This window comes from Dermacentor andersoni, chromosome 6 (genome assembly GCF_023375885.2).
Source record: "Dermacentor andersoni chromosome 6, qqDerAnde1_hic_scaffold, whole genome shotgun sequence".
NCBI classification, from domain to species: domain Eukaryota; kingdom Metazoa; phylum Arthropoda; class Arachnida; order Ixodida; family Ixodidae; genus Dermacentor; species Dermacentor andersoni.
The window spans coordinates 42733121-42753558 of NC_092819.1; the positions used below are offsets into that span (position 1 = coordinate 42733121).

The 20438-nt window shown below is 46.0% G+C and overlaps 1 long non-coding RNA gene across 1 annotated transcript; it reads right to left on the reverse strand.

Moving 5' to 3' along the window:
- Positions 1-1827: 1827 nt before the first annotated feature.
- Positions 1828-4827, reverse strand: LOC126521972 (uncharacterized). Its single transcript, XR_011895155.1, has 2 exons — positions 4618-4827; positions 1828-2774 (listed from the first exon to the last, which is right to left on the reverse strand). It is a non-coding gene; the product is annotated as an uncharacterized lncRNA (long non-coding RNA).
- Positions 4828-20438: the final 15611 nt, after the last annotated feature.

Genomic DNA, 20438 nt, shown 5'->3' on the forward strand with positions numbered 1-20438 from the left:
GGACTTTACTACGCCGTGTCTCATAATCAGTTCATGGTTTTGGCACGTGAAATCCCAGAACTTCAATGAACACAGACGAACGAGACTGAACAAGTGAAGCGCAAACAACTGTCGTTCACTTCAAAACGTATTGCAATAATAATTTTAATTTAATTATGCGGTTTTACGTGCCAAAACCACTTTATGATTATGAGGCACGCCGTAGTGGAGGACTCCGGAAATTTCGACCGCCTGGGGTTCTTTAACGTGCACCTAAATCTAAGTACACGGGTGTTTTCCCATTTCGCCCCCATCGAAATGCGGCCGCTTTGGCCGGGATTCGATCCCGCGACCTTGTGCTCAGAAGCCTAATCGTATTGTAAAAGAAAAGAGAAACCATGAAAAATTAGTGACTGTCTTCCGTTTAGAGAATTCACTTCTTGCCTTGTCGAAGTCACAGAAGGGGCGCTGACACACGCCTACAGTTCCAGATAACATGGCGAGTCTTTCAGAATTTTTCCCTTTGTTCTTATCCATGACGTTCCTAGGACTGAAGTGTCAGCGATATTGGGCTTACGTTTGCATCTGTCGCAGGGCGCTTCCAAGTTCTCTGGGGCGTTAACGAGGTCAGATGTGTACTTGTGCTCCTTGAGCGCTAGGCTAGTTGGCGAACTTCCAATAAAATGAAACTCCACCAAATAGCCCAATTTAAAGCATTACTTTCACAAAAATTTACAATTGCAAAACTGAAGTCAGTCAGTGTACAAGGTGCATTCCGTCTGAGGCATCACAGCGACTCGAATTTACATTGAACTTGCTATTAAAAAAAAAAAAAATAAAGTCTTGCTTACGGTTTGTGAGACGAAGTACTTCGACGCCAAGGTATTTGAGGACAGATATTTAGGAAGGGTATCACGAAGCTTCCATTGGGGGAGGAGGGGGAGGAGGAGGCGATGCGGATGCCTTTTGTACAGCCAGGCTTCACCGAGAGCCTTCGAATACGAGAACTTATCAGGGACACCTTTTTTTTTTTTTTTTTTTTTTACAACTGACCTTTTTGCGTATTGGTATTATGACGAGTAATACTTCATGCTTCACTATTCAGTCTAGCAGAGCAAGTCGAACCGTGTTGTCTGTCACCTCCTTGCCTCTACCCTCCCCCCCCCCCCCCCCCCCCCCCCCGTTCTCAGAGGAATCTTAACAGCAACCTACTCGGATTACATTATACACATAATAGGAGCTGCAAAAGCAAACTTCAGGACGTATTACTGCTGTATCGCTGTAGTTGTTCGTAAAGGGACAATTAACATAGTTTTCTTCCTTTGAGCGTGCTCTTCGCCATTGGACAAGCACTTTTGCTAATGATAAACTCAACATCGCATTCGCTGGCATCTGCTCTCACGAGCAGGTTTAGCATATGAACATTTTTTTTGTGCGAATATGGGCCAGTTACGCAACCACTAGCCTGACTGCGCCACAGACATGTGAATGGCATCCGGCATCGGGCAGTAACGGTTACGGTAAGCAAGTGAAGCTGCGAAAAATGCAAAGTGTTAACAACTGTAAAGGTTTGCGCAACATTAAAGTGATTCTTAAACACTTCTGAAGTCAGTTAGAGGGGCTTTAGTTTCTCAGAAACAATAACCCCGCTAACGAAAATGCCCTTTGTAACGACTGAGTGTTGTGGTGGCCAGGTCCTAAAAGCTGGCAAAAAGCTTCCTAAAAAGCTTCCTAAAAAGCTTTTCTTTCCTGGTCAACAGCAGCCCTGCCTTTGTTGCTCTTTCCTGCAAGTAAATTCGAATTCATAGTACTAACTCATCGCAATTTGAGAATCAGACACAAACTTACTTTGGTTGAAAAGACGTCTAGCGTTTATTCCGGAGAAAAAGTGTACGCCGCAGATCAAAACTGATGACTCGTTTGTACAGCACAGTTCCATGACGAGCCAAACGGAGTCAAGCCTCAAGATGCAACTGGAGATTTCCATGACAACTTGGCAGACATCGAATGAGGTGATTAGTTTTTACGTTCCCCTCCCCATCTTCACCCGCATCGCGAGACGGGCCGGAGTGATGACGTCTCTTTAATCTTAGTTTGCATCGCTACTTGGATGACAACTATTGAAGCTCGGTTCACCCAGCACCGTGTCAATATCTGGGCAGTGCCGGAAACAAAACGTGTGATCCGTGAATAAAGGCTCAGATGCCACAATGTGTGGATCACCGTCCGGCGTTTCACGCAATCGCCCACTCACTTTCCAGTGTCCTCAAAAACTTCCAGTCCGCGCCGCTCATGCTTTCTAATTTCACCCCTGTCTCCGACACTCGCGTGCGGAAGTCGTTCAACGACTCCCTGTGCCATACCGCGGCGTACTTGACGTCGAAATTCTGTAGTGCCTTCCCCAAATCCTGGCACTGCGTTTCGAGGTCGTCCATGAAGAGCTTCGAGAAGCTGGGAAAATGGCTGACGTAGATCTCGATCGAGCAATGCTCCAGCGCGTATCTCTCGGTCAGCAGAAGCATGACCAGGTCGAGCGTCAGGAGCTGCTGTCCTCCGCAGTGGCTGCTTCTCGAGTGCCTTACGATGCGCTGGGCTACGGTGCGGCCGAACCACCTCGCGACACCCATGATCACAACTTGCGCGGGCCGGCACCTCGATGAAAGCGTGCAGGTGGTGGTCTCGCCAAGAAAGGCTTCCATGTCTGAGGTCGAAGGCACGTCGTAATTGTCGAAGCATAGTGGCTCCAACGTGGTGGCCCTCGTATGATTCAACACCGGATGCGAGGAAAGAGTAATCTGGAAAATAAAACGAGACCTTCACTGTATTTCATCCAGCCAAGCTTTTGCGTAAGTTGTGTAAATGTAATAAAGGTGTAAAGGTAAAAGTAAAGGCTTTAGGAGTAACTGCGGAACAAGTTCGTCTTGCATTGTGACTTGCGTGTATTATAGCAAAATGCTGGAAGGGACACAAACAGAAAACAGGAGAGTATGAAACGCGTTGTCCTTCTCTGTTTCGTGTTTGTGTCTGTTCCGGCATTTTGGTAGAATATGCGCTAATGTTAGAAGGATGCTTGTGTTGTTCTCGCAAACACAATATTCTTTTCCTTCTCTCTTATCTTTTTTTCGTTCTCTGTGGCCTTGCTTTTTCAGTGTTATATTTCGTTAAACGCTATGAACGTGTAGTTACTTCATACCATGTATTTATTTTTTGGTGTTTGTCCTAGCCAAGATTTTGATATAGCCAAGCTCTTCTGTAGCCAAACATTACCATATTTCATATCTAATAAAGAAACGGAAGATAACCCCAACATGGCAATGAAACAAGAAGACAACTCTGACGACGTAGAGCCTCATGCACTATATCTGTCGTCTAGCGCGCGTGCATTAATATTTAACAGTTATACAATGAGTATAATGGCACTCCCAAAAATGGTCGGTTCAGTGAGATGAAGTATTTACCGCGTGGAATACTCCTAAGGACAGCAAAGAGCGAACAACCTGCAACAAAGAAGCTAACGGAGCGTAAAGTAAAAAAAAAAAGCGTACTTAAACTTTTACGCAATTAATCAGGGCACTATTTGTTGCTATTTGGTAGTTAAGTATCATCGGACTCGCTGTGGATATTTAGTGGCCATGATGTTGCGCTGCTAAGCGTCAGGTTGCGGGATCACATCCCAGCCACGGCGGTCGCATTTCGATGAGGGCGAAATGCAAAACATCCGTGTATTTAGATGTAGGTGCACGTTGAAGGACTCAGGTGGTCAAAATTATTCCGGGGTCCCCCACTACGGAGTGCCTCAAAATCAGACCACGGCTTTGGCACGTAAAATCCTATAATTAAAGTAAAAGATTGTTAACATCGGCTTGGTGCTCAAATTGTACAAGCCACAATGAAAGGCTCAATCAAACCCTTTTTGCGTGTGTGTGTGTGTGTGTGTGTGTGTGTGTGTGTGTGTGTGTGTGTGTGTGTGTGTGTGTGTGTGTGTGTGCGCGCGCGCGCGCGCGCGCGCGCGTGTGCGTGTGTGTGTGTGTACGTGTGTGAGAGAGAGAGAGAGAGAGCACTATGCTCCCGTTATTTAGTTTTCACCCGTTTAGTAGTACGCGTCCTATGAAAAAATACACATGCTTATAATTTTTAAATAGAAGTGATCTGTTCTTTCATATATATGTGGGTCTTTTAGGCTCTGTGCGAACACCAGAACTAAGGCATACTTGTTTCCTTGCATACTTGTTGCATACTTGTACACCGGCAGATCATCACAGGAAAAAAAAAGAATTACAGCCAAGTGATATTTCATATAATAAAACGCATATTTTTTAACCTCTAAAAACCAGGCGATACACCACATAGCAGTTCTATTACTTAAATTTTCGTACTGCAAGTGCCATATCTTCTTCTTTTGACTTCAACACGACACGCTACGTACAACTGTTATGTTTTCCTTACTGATTTTCACCTGCTTTTCCGAACGTGATTAAGTATATACTACAAAGTCATCCGACCCCAGCTTTCTAGCATAGGGCGTTTAATTAACAAAGCCGAAAACCGTGCAAAATATCGCATCCGGTAGCTGTTCCGCCTAAGAAGAAACGTAGCTATAAAAAAATGCAAGAAAAAGCTGTCTAAAAAAAGTCTCACCATTTGGCCTCCACTGAACCGCGGCGTGCTCATGAAGGCTAAGTGTGTAGCTGCGAGACGCACTAGTCATTCACGACTTGTCCCGCGCGCAGCGACCCAATTATCAGCATTGAGAGATAGAAGCGCGGACGATAGCACGACCTGATTACTTTGAAAAGGACAATGGCGTCTCTGGCCGCCAAATAGTATTTATCACCGTGTGACCTTTCTCCCGCAGGAGCGGCCCCACCGAGAGATTTCGGTCGAAGTGTCAAGCATGCATGATGCTCAGAGCCGGTGGTTCGGCGCGGACACGTCGCATCACTCCCCCTGCTAATACATGTGCTGACTGCGACTTCGGCGATGAATAAATGGATATGCCCCGATTGCCCTGCCTCCCCTCGCCTCCTTGAAAAAAAAAAGAACGCAAGCGAACAGCCTACTATGATGTCGGCGAAGCGAGCTCCACACCCCACCATGGAAAGCGTTCATTCGGCACATTCACCAATCCCCATGATAATGGCCGTGTTCCCGATTAATGCGTTTAATAAACTGATACGCGCACACTGTCATTCCCAGAAAACAAAAGGTTAAGCCTGCAGCCTTCTACAACATCGGCGCAGCCAGGCCGGTCCAGTTCTCTGTTAAACGCTGGTAAGGAGCATATACGCTTCTTCATGCTAGTGCACCTGCTGGCGCTTGCTTATGCGATGAATAAATGAATGCGAAAATTGGAATTTCTGAAAAAGAAGGTAAGCCTATAACCCAGTATAATGTCGAAACAGCGATGCCCACTAACTTCTCTGGAAAACGCTGGTTCGTGGCACATACATCAATCTCCATTCTATCGGAAGTATTTCCGCCTAATCACGCCATGAATAAATGGATTTCGAAAATTGCCACTGCCGAAGAAAAGGTAAGCCTATAGCCCAGTAAATTGTCGAAACAGCCTTGCCCACTAACTTCTCTGGAAAACGCTGGTTCGTTGCACATATATCAATCTCCATTCTATCGGAAGTATTTCCGTCTAATCACGCCATGAATAAATGGATTTCGAAAATTGGCACTTCCGAAGAAAAGGTAAGCCTATAGCCCAGTAAATTGTCGAAACAGGCATGCCCACTAATTTCTCTGGAAAACGCTGGTTTGTGGGACATACGTCAATCTCCATTCTATTAGAAGTATTTCTGCCTTATCACGCCATAAATAAATGGATTTAGAAAATTGCCACTTCCGAAGAAAAGGTAAGCCTATAGCCCAGTAAATTGTCGAAACAGCCATGCGCACTAATTTCTCTGGAAAGCGCTGGTTCGTGGCACATACATTGATCTCCATGCTATTGGAAGTATTTCCGCCTAATCACGCCATGAATAAATGGATTTCAAAAATTGCCACTTCCGAAGAACAGGTAAGCCTCTAGCCCAGTAAATTGTCGAAACAGGCATGTCCACTAATTTCTCTGCAAAACGCTGGTTTGTGGCACATACATCAATCTCCATTCTATTGGAAGTATTTCCGCCTAATCACGCCATGAATAAATGGATTTCGAAAATTGGCACTTCCGAAGAAAAGGTAAGCCTCTAGCCCAGTAAATTGTCGAAACACCCATGCCCACTAACTTCTCTGGAAAACGCTGGTTCGTTGCACATACATTGATCTCCATTCTATTGGAAGTATTTTCGCCTAATCACGCCAAGAATAAATGGATTTCGAAAATTGCCACTTCCGAAGAAAATGTAAGCCTATAGCCCAGTAAATTGTCGAAACAAGCATGCCCACTAATTTCTCTGGAAAACGCTGGTTTGTGGCACATACATCAATTTCCATTCTATTGGAAGTATTTCCGCCTAATCACGCCATGAATAAATCGATTTCGAAAATTGGCACTTCCGAAGAAAAGGTAAGCCTATAGCCCAGTAAATTGTCGAAACAGGCATGCCCACTAATTTCTCTGGAAAACGCTGGTTTGTGGGACATACATCAATCTCCATTCTATTGGAAGTATTTCCGCCTAATCACGCCAAGAATAAATGGATTTCGAAAATTGCCACTTCTGAAGAAAAGGTAAGCCTATAGCCCAGTAAATTGTCGAAACAAGCATGCCCACTAATTTCTCTGGAAAACGCTGGTTTGTGGCACATACATCAATCTCCATTCTATTGGAAGTATTTCCGCCTAATCACGCCATGAATAAATGGATTCCGAAAATTGCCACTTACGAAGAACAGGTAAGCCTCTAGCCCAGTAAATTGTCGAAACAGCCATGCCCACTAACTTCTCTGGAAAACGCTGGTTCGTGGCACATACATTGACATCCATTCTATTGGAAGTATTTCCGCCTAATCATGCCATGAATAAAGGGATTTCGAAAATTGCCACTTCCGAAGAAAAGGTAAGCCTATAGCCCAGTAAATTGTAGAAACAGCCATGCGCATTAATTTCTCTGGAAAATGTTGGTTTGTGGCACATACATCCACCTCCATTCTATTGGAAGTATTTGCGCCTAATCACGCCATGAATAAATGGATTTCGAAAATTGCCACTTCCGAAGAAAAGGTAAGCCTATAGCCCAGTAAATTGTCGAAACAGCCATGCGCATTAATTTCTCTGGAAAATGTTGGTTCGTGGCACATACATCAATCTCCATTCTATTGGAAGTATTTCCGCCTAATCAGGCCATGATTAAATGCATTTCGAAAATTGGCACTTCCGAAGAAAAGGTAAGCCTATAGCCCAGTAAATTGTCGAAACAGCCATGCCCACTAACTTCTCTGGAAAACGCTGGTTCGTTGCACATACATTGATCTCCATTCTATTGGAAGTATTTCCGCCTAATCACGCCATGAATAAATGGATTTCGAAAATTACCACTTCCGAAGAAAAGGTAAGCCTATAGCCCAGTAAATTGTCGATACAGCCATGCCCACTAACTTCTCTGGAAAACGCTGGTTCGTTGCACATACATTGATCTCCATTCTATTGGAAGTATTTCCGCCTAATCACGCCATGAATAAATGGATTTCGAAAATTGCCACTTCCGAAGAAAAGGTAAGCCTATAGCCCAGTAAATTGTCGAAACAGCCACGCCCACTAATTTCTCTGGAAAATGTTGGTTCGTGGCACATACATGAATCTCCATTCTATTGGAAGTATTTCCGCCTAATCACGCCATGAATAAATGGATTCCGAAAATTGCCACTTACGAAGAACAGGTAAGCCTCTAGCCCAGTAAATTGTCGAAACAGCCATGCCCACTAACTTCTCTGGAAAACGCTGGTTCGTGGCACATACATTGACATCCATTCTATTGGAAGCATTTCCGCCTAATCATGCCATGAATAAAGGGATTTCGAAAATTGCCACTTCCGAAGAAAAGGTAAGCCTATAGCCCAGTCAATTGTCGAAACAGCCATGCGCATTAATTTCTCTGGAAAATGTTGGTTCGTGGCACATACATCCACCTCCATTCTATTGGAAGTATTTGCGCCTAATCACGCCATGAATAAATGGATCTCGAAAATTGCCACTTCCGAAGAAAAGGTAAGCCTATAGCCCAGTAAATTGTCGAAACAGCCATGCCCATTAATTTCTCTAGAAAATGTTGGTTCGTGGCACATACATCAATCTCCATTCTATTGGAAGTATTTCCGCCTAATCAGGCCATGATTAAATGCATTTCGAAAATTGGCGCTTCCGAAGAAAAGGTAAGTGTATAGCCCAGTAAATTGTCGAAACAGCCATGTCCATTGACTTCTTTGGAAAACGCTGGTTCGTGGCACATGCATCAATCTCCATTCTACTGGAAGTATTTCCGCCTAATCACGCGATGAATAAATGCATTTCGAAAATTGCCACTTCCGAAAAAAAGGTAAGCCTACAGCCCAGTAAATTGTCGAAACAGCCATACCCACTAACTTCTCTGGAAAACGTTGGTTTGTGGCACATATCTCGATCTCCATCCTATTGCAAGTACTGTCGCCTAATCACGCCATGAATAAATGGATTTCGAAAATTGGCAGTTCCGAAGAAAGAGGACAAAGAGAGGGGCCTGTAAAGTTAAACACGCGACACCCTTCATCGAGTGCAAGACTGGGGTTGTTTACTGCATTCCGTTGGCTTGTGGTAAAGCATATATAGGCCAGACAGGTAGGTGCGCTAATTAGCGCCTGCAAGAACATAACGCATCCTTAAGCGGGGACCAGGGAAGCAATCTGGCAGTTCATTACCGCGGCTGCAAGTGAAAAAAGTGTGATATTTAGTTTTAGGGAAGCGTAAGATTAGATACGAACATCACATTGGAAATGAGAAAGAAAATTGCGTTAGTGATGAGACTTTGTGTTTTACCAACAAGGAACATGCTTACCTATCGGGTAGGTAAAAGATTATTAAAAAAACTGGCCTTTATCACCGGAGGAGTAGAAGTTGCGCATGCATAGGCAGTTTTCGCGCGGCAATGTACTTCCGAAGTGTTATCTTTGCACATGTCTTGGGAGGAGTTGAAGATGCGCATGCGTCGGAGGTTATGTGCGGTAGTGCGAATTCCACTAAAGTGCAGTTAAAGCCCAGCTTACGCCCCTGTCTAAAGCCTTTTCCTTGTGTGTGCGTCTCTTTGTGTTTAGCTGATACCCCCTTTTTCAATTTCATCATGCATCAACTGGCCCAAGAGCTTGCGCTAATACTCCCAGTCTGTTCTCCGCATGGTAACGCGTGGGCGGAGATCAATTTACACGATGAAAAAAAAAGAATATGTGTAGACTGCCCTTTGTGGAAAAAAAAAGGTAAACCAATAGCCCAATGAAATTTCGGCTCAGCCAAGTCTACTGTTGCGTTCTCCAGGATAGCGTATCGTACTGCTCCCGAGTTGTAGCGACGCCTGCCTATTGAAGCTCGACCGACGTTACAATTGGGTAGCGTGGCGTTGTCGGCGGGCTGCAGGCATCCGGTAGACCATGGCGACCAAGCAAGGGCGAGACGATTTCTAGTGTGAAACTTGCACGGTTTATTCAAAAGTTGGTGAAAGAAAATGAGAAGAGCATGAAGTCATCAAAAGTACATTTCGGAGCCCCTTAAATAGGCTCTCTACAATCGTGGGAGGGATGTTGCTTCCGTCGACGTCACGTGACCGGCACAGAAAGCCTGTTGCAAGGAGGAGGCCGTCCCGCCTCCTGGAATTGTAGACGCTTGTCCGTCTCCCTTGCGCGTTGCTGGTTCGTGGAAGTTCTCCTTTTGGCCGTTCGAGGAACGGGTCCCTCTAAGGTCGCACACACACACACACACACAAAAGAGGCCTTTACACTGCGGGGCTTCCGCCAGACCGGCAGACACTCGAAATGGTCATGACGAATTAAGAAGTCGCGCTTCATTTCGACAAGGCCTGGTGGAAGAAGGTCGGGTGAGAGAAAGTTCTTTCTGCACGAGGTGCGGGACGCCAACCATAGCAGGCGAAATCACGCGTCATTTCGACGAGGCAGGGTGAGAGATGGTCGGTTGAAATTCCTTTCTGCACGTGGTACCAGGCGCCAACCCTAACACCACTGACTTCTCTGAAAAGCACTGGTTTGGTGCGTACCTCACTCCCCGTGCGAATACACGTGCTGACGCCGATTAGAATATTCCTTTATGCAGCGATCACACCTTTGAAGAACTGAAAGCTGGGCGAGTTGGCACCCACTGATATTCGCACTTTGGGTGGCGCACGAAACACACGCACGAAGCAAAGGTGCAGACCACACTACCGCAAAATAGAGGACATATCATTTGCGAAAGTGACCGTTCAAGGGCAAAGAGGACTTGCCAATTAAAAGCTTATTGAATGCGGTCCCTGGCGCGCTATTCTTCATGCTTCTAGTTTGTGAACATTGTTTGACTTACAGCTTGTGGCTTTGCGAATTCGGCCCTCGGGGCCAAATTAACAAAGCATTCCGCTCGTTAAGTGCCATTCGCCATGGGCGAATGGCACTTAACCTTGTTTTCGTTATAGTAATATACCAGACATCATGATTGTCTAGCATCTGCTCTTACGCGATGTTCTAGCGAATAGGGGCTATGAAATTCCGATAACGACCAGCTTACGTGGTCGATGTCTACAACTGTCTGCAATACGAGACGGCTTCGTCCAATACCTACTGATATCAGCTGGCCCGTTTGTCGGCCTTGTACAGGCGCCGACATGAGTGGTATACTCCACGCAGTCCACGCAGCGGGAGCCGGAGCAACGGCAAACTGCATCGCATCGCCATCTACAGGCAGCATCTGGGATCATGTCTGCCGATAATAAAGGGCACCCATTGGCTGTCTCGATCCCAGATGCCGTCTGTAGATGGCGTCGCGATGCAGTGTGCCGCTGGGAAGCTCATTACTTTTCGAAGCGAGATCGCGATGCCTTAGAACACGCACCTATAAAGCGAGATATAAGAAGGAAGAAGAAGCATGTGCTTGCTGTGGTAAAGCTAGGGAAACGACGGAGCATGTTTTATTAGAATGCGAAGACGTCTACCCAGCGGTCGATTTAGGCACCACTGGCCTCTTTGAAGCCCTTGGGTTCAGCGGGAGCAGTGGTAAAGCAAACATGTCCGTAATAGACATTAGTAAGAGGCGATTGGAGGATTGGGGGAAAAAAAGTAGGGAAACGACAAAAGACGGAGACGTACAAAAGCACAGATCGCAATAGGGGATCAGAAAATTGGGGCGTGGTAGTTCATAGTGTTTTTCTTTTTCCTTTTTTCATTCTTTAACCTAGGTAGGGCATTAGGCAGTATAATAGCAAGAGCTTAGTGGCGCGGCCCACCGCCCCGTTCCAAAGGGGACGCTCTAACCATCCGCTGCTCCGGCTCCCGCTGCGTGGACTGCGTGGAGTATACCACTTTTGTCGGCGCCTGTACAAACACACGCATAGTGTTATAACTTAGCAGTGCACGTATTTAAAGAAAAAAATTGTGCGCTGCAGTCGTCACGATGATTCAAGTCTACGCAGCCACAATGATCTGCCCTATGAGCGTACATGGTCACTTTCACTTCTCAGTGGTACCGTTATTTCTCTAGAAGCTGGTCGAGTGACAGGCAGGCTCCGTGGCCTCGTTTTGGAATCGGATTATCGGCTGCATGCCGACGGTTCTAGCAGCTCGCCGTGAATCAATGTATTAGGAAAGACACGCGTGAAAAGAGGGTGCGTAATTGTGCTTCTGCTAGATCTGTTTTACCTCGTCATGATACTGAATCATCGCAATGAAAGAAAGCTATCTCGAAGTTCTAGCGAGAGAGAAAGAGAGAGAGAGAGAAAGAGAGAGAGAGCAAGGACAGGAAAGGCAGGGAGGTCAAGCAGACGAGTATCCGGTTTGCTATCCTACACTGGGGTTGGGAAAAGAGGAATAGGAAGAGGAAGAAAGGGAGAGAGTTAGCGCGGAGTGCGTGTGGGAGGATGCGCAGGGACACTATAAGTTCTAGCGAAAATCATAAGAAGTTATAAGGTTTTACATGCCAAAACCACTTTCCGATTATGAGGCACGCCGCAGAGAGGGACTCCTCAATTTTAGATCACCTGGGGTTTTTTAACTCACACCTAAATCTAAGTACACGGGTGTTCTTGCATTGCGCCCCCATCGAAATAAGGCCGCCGTGGCCGGGATTTGATCCCGCGACCTCTTGCTTAGCAGCCCAACACCATAGGCTCTAAGCAGCCACGGCGGGTGCGAAAATCACGACGCATGAAAACGAGTAGCAGCTTTGTGCAATACTCTGCGTCTATCCTTGAATCAAGATAATGGTGGGTGCTGATATAGCTCTGAAGCTGCTCTGAACAGCTCTGAACAGCTCTGAAGACATGCGCGCTAACTCTACTTATCTTTTCATTCGAAGAATCTCCATATGAAAAATCAAAGCTTACTTTCCAATGTCCCAACGAGTGCACGGACGACAAAACACTTTGAACGTGGCGCTGAATGTAAACGTAATGTTCTGTTAGCCATAAAGAACGTCACGAGTATTGGTAGCATTGGAAGTACTGCCAGACAAAGGTAATCTAAGAGCTGCTCAACTGGATATGACGAAGAATTCGACGAGCTGCTGTGAGTCACTGCTGTTAATTCGTGTTCTTTCTTGCACCACAAGGCGCTCAACTCCATTATAACTCGCACATCTACCTGTAACAAATATTTGAGATATCTTCATAGTATGCTGCATCACCTCTAAAAGGTCCATAACCGTAATCACTTCATCTTTGTAGTTATGAAGACTGCCTGAAGTGACCTAAATATTCATGCTAAAGGTTGCATTTTCTTACGACGTTGGTGCTGTGTTTCCAAAAAAATGTAGTAAATGTTTTGTACCTCAAGAGCAATCGATTACAATTTGCGACTGTAGGGCTTGTCAAGAGAGCCCTCCGAGTGGTGTAGCTAGTTTCTTCGACGTATTAAAGTCATATTTAACTCATATACTTGAGTGAAACGTCTGAACGGGCCTTCCTTCATTGCAGCAATAGTGTTACAGCAGAAAAAATCGAAGTCTTCTCGTCCACATAAAATTGAAATGCGGGGACTTCGGCTTTGACATTACGTATATTACACTGGTAGCATCCAGTAGGGCGTCGTTTGCTTGCATCCCAACCTAACCTGCGCCGGAGTTCGTTGTTGTAATGGGCTATGTCTTCTCACGAGCAAATATTTCATCTGAAATCAGTGCGAGTTGAAAGTGGATTTCTCCTACGAACATGCGAAACCCAAAGCGGGATAAAAGATGTCGACGAAATGCAGTACCACGTAACACATACGAAAATCCAGACCTATACTAATTTTCTAAGGGGGTTTCGATTATATTTATAGTCTTTTTGTAAAGTTCATGGTGTCCACCACGGGCCTTCGAAACCATTTTAGTATAGAGGGTGTCAAACTTCATTGAATGGTTCAGCAGTGGCTCAACAACGAGACGTCAGGCTGATTACTAAGCATATACTCTGCATGGTTTCTATCTGTTTTAACATTTGTATTTCTCTGAGGTATTACTGAACATCAGCAGTGTGGCGAAAACCCTCCTATTTATTTATTTATTTATTTATTTATTTATTTATTTATTTATTTATTTATTTATTTTATTCTTGCCCTCAGGACCAAATGTATTATAGGTTACAGGAAAGGGTTACAGCAAATGAAACGTAAAAAAAAATATAGAGTGACTAATAAAAGTAGTTAGAACGTTTAAGTACAAAAGCCTATGATTACACACTTTTAGCCAGGGTTTGGGACATCAGGTGGGCAACGATCTCACGTCCTTCGCATTACGCGTGCGATCGCACGCGTAATGCGAATGACGTGAGATGCTTCCCCACTTGCGGCAATATGTTTATTCATCCATGTTCAATTCCATTAATATATAATGACATTGAAATGCGGAAAATAATGAAAAGGGAAATGAAAGTGGACGAAAACATAACTTGTCGCCGGTGGGATCCGAACACACAACCTCCGCATTACGCACACGTTGCACTACCAGTTGAGCTACCGCGACGGCTATCAATCCGTCCACTAACTTGGGTATTTATGTTTTACAAGGAAGCTGTGTACCTCTAGCGCCCAAAGAAATTTGCGTGTCGTTGGTGTGGTAAGCAAAAAAAAAAAAAAAAAAGAGAACTCCCCGTACGTGGGCCGATCCCGGGGATAGTGCAATACCGGCCCGACCCGCGACTGAGGTGCAGTTCGCCATTAAGGGACCCACATACACAGGTTCGCTGGTCATCCTTCTTCAGAAAGTGGGAGGGCACTGAGTTTTTTTTTTTTTATTGGATATAGTCCTAGGAGCGTTAGCCGGCACCACTCATGGCCATGGTGGGCGGATGTGGAACATCCTTTTTTGCCCGTTGGCGTCAGGTAACACGTGATCTTAAGTGAGTAGGCACGTGGCTAATATAAAACCTCGCATGCTACCTAATGACATCCACGCTGCCAGATTCGAGACCCTCGCTATAAAGAAAGGGGAGAAGAAGCGGAACTGAGGGCCTCGTTTTTGTTAATTATGACCCCATAAAGCCAACAGACTATGAAACCAATGAAAGCATCGGGGAAATTAGCTGTAATTGAAAATTAAATGTAGAAAATAATGAATAAAAGTGAAATGTAAGTAGACGAAAAGATAAGTTGTCGCCGATGGAATTATATTCCATTATATTCGTGGTCGTGGTATTTACTTGCAAATGTGGGAGCCTCCTTTAGGCAGTGAGTAGTCGAAATAGTTATTGCCCGAACTGCATGGACAGCGGGAGCATTCGATTTCACCTTTTCTTGTAATCCTCGTGTGCGTGCACGCGTTTGTTAGTTAGCTCAAACATAGATTATATATGTGCGAGCTCTCGTTTTTATACTAACTATATAAGCAATGCCGAAACGGTCGTTATCTTATCGAACAAGGGATGACCATCGACAGGATGGTTGGTTGGTTGGTTATTGAGTGGTAAAATGGTGCAAACCGCTCTGGGGGATGGGGCGGTTCGAGTGCCCGAAAATATAAACATAGATTATTTTATCTATAGGTATTAGTGCATACGGTTTTCCAGGTTACGGTTACATGTGCTGTTATTATTAGTACATCAATAAGCTTCACTTTGTAGATTTAGGAAAAATAAGATGAAAGGCGGGAAAACTTACCGATCGAGGCTTTTGGTCTTCTGTCATTTTCTTATCTCCGCTCCCATTCTCGCGCAGCGTGGTTGAGGCATCCATCGCGGAATGAGACGCTTATCACGTTTATTTTCAAATAATCACTTCCTCCTCCTCCTCGATGTCGAGCGGAGGAAATGCAACGGAACCCTCCTTTCAACAAGTCTCTAGATACGCAAGTAACAAATTTAGGTTTTAGATTTCGTATATGGATACCTCGGATAACTTAGTTTCGGCAGCTTAACAGTGTCGGCCGAGGAACGGAGCGCTCAAACTTCGCTGCCATCTTTTATGCTTACCACCTCCAGGCGTGGAATAGATGATGATGATGATGATGCCATTGAGTCTGGCGCGTACCCACTCACAGGGATTGGCCAAGAGTTGGGCAGAATTTGCTTATGTGTTTAGGTAGTGAATTTAAATATCTATAATCTTGTTGCCTATATTGAAGCAAATAGCCCTGTTACAAACTTCTTTCAAACGCAGATTGCATTTTTGTGAGGATGTATAGTTATTTGTAACAGGCTGCACGTGCTTGATAAATAATCTACACTGCGCGGCGAAAGGATTGCATTTCACAAATCTTCTCCTTAAAGCTGCGTCCTTTATTGCGATTATCATTCTTTGGGAACTTGGACCAGTATGCGGTACGTCTCCCAGTTTGTCTGTGCGAGCCAAAGCTCTTACATGCCAACCTGTGTCCCTGGGTTGCTCAGAGAGAGAGAGGGAGAGAGGGGGGAGCGAGAGAGAGAGAAATAGAAGACAGGAAAGGCAGGGATGTTACCTGGGTTGCTCAAGTATGTTTTAGTGGATAGTGTTGCGTACTCCAGGGTAGCGTATCGTACTGCTGCCGAGTTGTAGCGACGCCTGTTTATTGAAGCTCGACCGACGTTACTATTGGGTAGTGTGGCGTTGTCGGCGTGCTGCAGGCATCCGGAAGACCATGGCGACAAGGCAAGCACGAGACGATTTCTAGTGCGAAACTTGCACGGTTTATTCAAAGGTTGGTGAAAGATGATGAGAAGAGAATGAAGTGCTAAAAAAGGTGCATTTCGGAGCCCTTTATATAGGCTCTCTACAATCGTGGGAGGGATCTTGCATCCGTCGACGTCACGTCACAGGCACAGAGTCTGATTCGCGGAAAGAGGGCCCCGCCTCCGGTTACACCAAGCCTCCGGTTATACCAAGCCTCTGGTTATACCAAGCCTCCGGGAATTGTAGACGCTTGTCCTTCTCTTTTGCACGTTACTGGTTCGTGGAAGTTCTCCTGTAGAGTTTGACAGTTCGAGGACAGGGCTCCTCTAAAGTCGCACACACACACAAAAGAGGCCTGTAAACACTGCGGGGCTTCCGCCAGACCGGCAGGCACACGAGATGACCATGGCGAATTAGGAAGTCACACTTCGTTTCGACGAGGCATGGTGGGCGAAAGTCCTTTTTGCACGGCGTGCTAGGTGCCAACCGTACAATAGGGCATCGTTGGTCCAACGTAGGTCAACTGAGTATATGACACAGGGTATGTGGCACTCTTAAATGAACCTCTTTCGCGCCACATTTGGTGAGTGCGGAAGTGCCACCGGTTACGTGCCGCTACTGAACGAACATCTTTGACGCCAGCTTGAGTGACTACGTATGTGCCACTCTTCAATGAAAATAATAAACCACGTACTATTTCTCTTGTAATGGGCGGAATCAAACCCGCGTCATGTATAATCAGGCAGCGCTTTCTGAGTACATATTCAAACAAACGACACGCGCGGAGCTCGCGGCGCCGTCGGTAGATGGCGCTGCATGCCCAGATAGATGTGCGAAAAAATTTATCGGGCTTTGCGTGCCAAAACCACGACCTGATTATGAAGCACGCCCCATAGTGGAGGGACTCGGGAATAACTTGGACTACCTGGGGTTCTTAAACGCTGTTAAGAACGGCCCGATGACGTGCAAGTTTTGCCTGCCAGTTGCGACAGCAGCGGCAACCTTGTCTCGGAACGCCACCGTTACGCTCTATCCTCGTCGCCATTGTAACTAAACGGGCTCGGCGGACCAACTATTGTTACTGAGTCCACGGGAACGTCTACTGAGACCTCTTCCCACGCGCCGACCAAGACGCAAGACAATGGGCAGCCGGCGGGCGCGCTGCGGGGGTCAGCTCGGGGAATAAAATGCCCTTACGGTGCCTGGTCGTCTCCCATATGGTGCCTCGTCAACTCGCCTACGGTGCCTCGTCAACTCGCCCACGGTTCCTGGACGGCCGTTTCCGTCACCTGGGTGTCGGGGGAGGATCGAGTGTTTATAAACCGCTGTTGTGCGGCTGCTCAGGATACCCTCTCTCAAGCAGTCATGTTAGACTGATGTACTTTCTCTCGCAGTCATGCTAGACTGATGTAGGTACTGTAAGTAAACCCATATTCCTCGTTCTCGATGAGAAGCAGTCCTTCCCTTCATCAACGTCCTCAGCGTGGATAAGTTGGACGACGGCATGGGCCAGCTACCTTCTAATTCATGCCGGACTCCAACCTTGACAACGGGTTACGAGCGATGTGATTGAGCGCCCAATCCTGACAACGCATACACGGGTGCTTTCGCATTACGCCCCCGTCTAAATGCGGCCGCCGTGACCGGGATTCGATCGCGTGACCTCGTGCTTAGCAGCCCAACAACATAGCCACACATATTGCAGCTGCACGTAGGCCTCGTGCATGACGCATTTCGGCGGCGGCAATAAACGGTGTTTCGCTACATTGCTTCAACGCTAAGCACATCAATGTCGGCATTCATCGTGAGATGGATTCAGCCGCCACTTATTTTCTTTCTTATTCTGCACGTACTTCTCTCTCTTTCTCTCTCTTTGTTTACTTCGGTTCTTTTAAATTTTGTGCGAGTCGACCCATGGGCGCAAATAACCGTGATACGCTGCGCCATTTACCCCCAATATTTGTCGTTTATTTTTTGTCTTTTTCTTCTATAGGTTTGCCTGTGGGCTCTTCGACGACCAGAGGAACGTCGAAAATCTCGAAAGGACTTATTCTTGGGCAAGTTGGTGCTTAGATTTCCTAGGTGTACTTGATTGTGGCGCGAAACACATTTCTTGAAAAGGAGACAGAAAAAAAAGAAGACACTGAAGTGTCTTCTTTTTTCTGTCCCCTTTTCACGCACCGTACCTCGCGCCCCAATCAAGTATACCTAGGAGAACATCGACAAGACGCTCAACAACGAGCGCAAGTTGATAAAGCATAAAAAAAACTACTGTATAAATGCCATGCACGGAGAGATAAAAGCGAAAAGGATTCGCCAGCATTCGCAGCAAATGTGTGCACGGTGCGTGAAAAGGAAACGGGTTGTAGGGGTGGCGGGATGCCCGAAAACGAGGCGTGCGTTCGGTTTTGTGGCCGAGTTTAATGAGACGCGCTCATTAAGCTCCCCGCAAGTCACATACTGCTCCGAGAGTCCTCTCGCCGGCATATTCCGCGTCCCCAGCTGTGTCTTTCGTGCACGTGAACATCCTGAATGGGGTCTGAACCTATAGCCCGAAGTCTGAAAGGCGAACTGCGCCGGTCTCTCTGTTTAGCTGCTGCTAGCCCTGGCACTACAGAAGCCGAGCGCTAGAAGCACCCGTAATTGCTGGAACACGCAAATCCAAAGGCCGCAACGAAAGGTTTTGTTTTTATTGCGCCCTGTCTTTTTATCGGGTTTGTTTTGCTTTCTTCTCGCTCTGCTTTCAAGAGTTGCTCAATGTCCCCCTCGCGCCAATTTCTTGTTTTTTTTTTATTTCCCTTGAAGGATGTTATCTGCAAATGTTCAACCCGAGACGGGTTGTTAGATTTTCGAAACCCTGTTGTAAGACCGAAAGTGCATGCTGTTCGCTTTGACCTTGGTGTTCACCCGACATTAGTTAACGAAAGATAAAGGAAAGTGTGGCGAAAGATTGCAAAACGCGTTTTGACGAGAGTGTGGTGCATTCAAACTTGTGAAATTTTTACGAAACGAAACATACTGAAAGGGTAGCGTGCTTGCGCGATACAAAACGAAGTTGAAATTCTCCTTAGACCAACATCTTCATACTGCCAGCGTCTTGCGTCTGTTTGATTTAATTTTCTCTCCTTATGCTCAAGCTGAATACATTTGCCTCACCGGTATGCTGTCGCAATGCGCTGTTTGCCAATGAGAGCTGCTTGTTTCAGATTCACTTGAACATGCTCTTCAGCCTCAATGTGTGACCGAGAACAACTCTCTGCTTAGGAGCCGATATACTCTTCGTGTAAGAGTAACCAAAGTTGCAAAAAAAATTCTGTTATTGGCGCGTTTAATTTAGTCAGCTTTCTTCTTTGTTCTCGTGCTTTTTTCCCTGAATACTGCACGTTGGTTTTTTTTATTATCTCACTCAGTTACGTTATGAAACGTTACGTCACTGAGTTATGAAAGAGAAGCAAAGCAAGGCATCGTGCACATTAGCTCTGCAAACGGTCACTAACACCAGTCGACGTCAAATACAGGAGCAATTACCAATTTGCTCTCCGAGTCAGTGCCACATGAGGCTACGGACTAAACAATGCTTTCTTTTTCGTCAAAACTCTGGGGTTCCAAAGTGGGGTTTTGGACCGAGGAGCGCCACTGTGATCTTCGGAGCAGCGCATACAGAAGACGGCCTAGTGCGAGCATATTTATCTCCATGCCCATGCTCAAGCAACTACTGAGCCAATTTTTATTAATCTTGTTGCATTCAAGAGAGGCAGCTGAATTCTACCCCATATCAGGAAGCAGGACCCGCATTCAGAGGGGAAAGAAAAAGCCTCTTACGCTTAAATTGTTCGCAACTGGAAACCCTAGCCAGTCTTCATAGTGGACATATTATTGCGAATGCCGCTGTCGAATGCCAAAGAGCCCTTACGACCGAAAAGCTTAGCTGATTCGGCCTTAGAACTTCGATTTAGACCTCACATGATTCTACAATTATTGCCGGAAACTGATAAGTAGCAGATCCGGTCCCGCAAAAGATGGCCGGGTCGCGCTGACGGAGAACGCCGGTGCAAGTGACAGGGCCAGCCATGGGTACAGTCGGTGCGTAGGTCGCATCAGTCATGGCGACGGTGGGCAACGTACGAAGGCGGAACTCCAGGGTGACTTCAGGGATTCCAGCAATCTCCACCAAATGTTGTGATGTTTAATTAAAGGTGAGAAGCAACAGATAAACAGCAGCCT